The sequence below is a fragment of the Octodon degus genome, unplaced genomic scaffold (assembly GCF_000260255.1).
Source record: "Octodon degus isolate 3935 unplaced genomic scaffold, OctDeg1.0 scaffold00098, whole genome shotgun sequence".
Classification (NCBI taxonomy): domain Eukaryota; kingdom Metazoa; phylum Chordata; class Mammalia; order Rodentia; family Octodontidae; genus Octodon; species Octodon degus.
The window spans coordinates 7,885,669-7,888,492 of record NW_004524674.1 but is presented as its reverse complement, the minus strand read 5'-3'; positions in this window follow the sequence as shown (position 1 = coordinate 7,888,492).

The window sequence follows — 2,824 nt, the reverse complement described above, 5'->3', positions numbered from 1 at the left end:
GTGACTCATCCACATGGCTGCACTGACCAAGGTTCTACAATTTGAGGTACAGGATCTCAGGGTAAATCCTGAGGGGATTTCACTGACCTTATCAGAGCCAAAAGCTACAACTCTTGTTGCATAGGTCCTGCTTTACCTTGGTCTTAACCATCCAGAAGGAAAGTATAAAGACGAAATATAAGAAATAAAGCCATGCTGTTATGTTGAGCTCTGGGGGACTCAGGTCAACAATTTCTAATGTTGCCAGTGAAGCGGAAGACCCAATACTATTATGGGCTCCTGGACTCTTTTAGAATATTTTGCTGAGTTTACACATCTATAATATTCAAATAATGGAACTTAACAAAAAAAGGGTATAGAGATGAATGTCCATTTTGTATCTGTGTATTCAAAGTGGTTGGGATAGATATATAGTTACATTCTGTTGATGAATAGAATGATTTGTTCTAATGGTGTTTGTAAATAGGATATCAAGTCCGCATTTTGTACAGCAATTGACCACTAAGAAGAATGTATGCAGTGTGTTAATTGTTGAAACTGTCCTACCGATTTGATTAGAAACTGTCTCATTGCTATTTGTTTATCAATAAAATTATGGCAAAAAAGTCTTGTTTTGTGCTGCTATATTTCCTCTTTCTTCAGGTTTTTTCTCCTTCACTGAATTTTGAGTCTGCTATCCAGAGCTGTGTTTTATGTCAACTCTCCAAATTCCTGCTCCATGGACACAGTGGGGTTGTGCTGATCCAGCTACATGCAAGGTGTGCATGGCTTGTGTCTCAGTTACTCTTCTTTCATTTCTGGGACAAATAGCTGTCTTGCAAAATGAAGGGAGGAAAGGTTTATTTAACTCACAGTAGCTGGAGGTTTCAGTCCATACTTAGCTGGCTCCAAGACAGAGTGGCACATGGCACAGAGCAAACTTTCATGGCAGTGGCAAATAGCAAGAGAAGCCAAGGGAAGAGTAGCAGCAGCAATGGCAACAGAGAGGAAGTTTGACTCCCCTATGCTGCATTCAGACTGTCTGCCCCAGACCGACTGTATTACTTTACACCCACAATCCCAGCAGCACTCAGACCCTTAATCCCAGCCTTGGATCATGAATAAATCACAAATTCTAGAAGTCCATCCCATGACTGCATGAGGCTTGGGGGGACAACGAGACACAAACCATCACATCTTGGTTCAGCTTCACTCCTGGCTTGGGGCTGGGTTGCATACACTGGCCTCTTTTGTCAGGTGGCTGCAACTCAAATAGCAGAGCATTTAATTTTCAGTCGCTCCTCAGTGAAAGATCTCAGTTGTCCTGGATTCTCAGGGGGGAGCCAAACTCCAGACATTGGCTTCATCTCCTGTGAGAAGAAAGCTGTTTTGTATCTTTCCCAGAGGAGCAGAAATCCCCTATGGTTTCCCTGGCTTTGAGCTGGGAGTTCCAAGAACATGTAGCTTCGGTCCATTCTCTATCATATACTTGGTCTATGTTTCATCCTCTTATTCACAAAGGTGTTTATCATATGTTTCAGGTCAGCTATGTGTTTCGAGAATTTTCTTCTCAACTTCTATCCATTACTGTATGGTTTGGAGCAAGGCCACTTCCCCTGAATTTCTTCCTACAAACAAACTTAATGGTGTTCCCTAAACTCCAGCTCTTTGCATGTCATCCTCTTTTGTATAAAGTTTTGCTTCTGAATTTAACTAACATGAAAAGTATCCAACCAGACTTATAATCACCTGGTCCCTGTACCCTGTTTATATGTACGTGCTTTTTTAAAATTAATTTTATTGAGAAAAAAGTAGCAATGAGATAGTTTCAAAGCAGGTTAGTAGGACAGTTACAATAATTAATACATTGCATATTGTTGTCTTCATAATAGTTATTCACAGTACAAGATGCAGACATGATATCCTGTCCAAACACTATTAATACACATCTTTCTTCTCACTGTATTCAGAGAAAGTAGTTGTATATCTATCCTACTTTGTATATACAGATACAAAATGGTCCTTCATTTATATTCTCTTTTATGTTTAGTTTTATCAGAAATGGGTATTCCATTGCCATTTAAATATTGTAGGTGCATGAATTCAGCAAAATAATCCAATATAGTCCAGTAGTCCATAATACTAGTGGGTTATCCGTAAGACAGGCAATGTCAGAAGTTGTTGACTTGAGCCTTTTACAGCTCAGCATATTAATAAGGCTTTACTTTTTATATTTCATTTTTATATTTTTCTCCTGGATGGTTAAGACCAAGATAAAGCAAGACCTATATAACAAGAAATGTAACTTTTGAATCTGACAAGGTCAGTCAAATCCCCACAGGATTTAGCCTGAAACCCTGTACTGCACTTTGTAGATCCTTTGTCAGTGTCAGCCGTGTGGATGAGTCACCATTGCTTGACCAACGTGCTCTCTGTGAAAGCCTGAGAGAGTGTCTTCTCCTCATGTGACTCTCCTTAGCCACACTCTATGTCATCGATCACTTTTCTCTGTGGCCCCATAATCTCCTTGATCAGAAACTTTGGGGCTTCAGTGAGTTACAGGATAACAATGTGTAATACTAGGGCCGTGCTTGGAATGCCTGTCATTCTGGTCTTCTAAATACACACTGCTCTAATGTCATATCAATTGCTGCTATGCTGTCTCTCAAATAAATGTTTGTTTAAAAAAACAGTAATAAATGAAAACAAGAGACAAGGAAAAAGTGTCATAGAATTGTCCTGCTATAATGCTGTATATGATTAGATTTCTAAATTTCTGTGTAAATATATGTAATTGTTTATTCCTATTTTTTAAAACAGTTTTTTCCCCTTCTTTTTCTGTAGG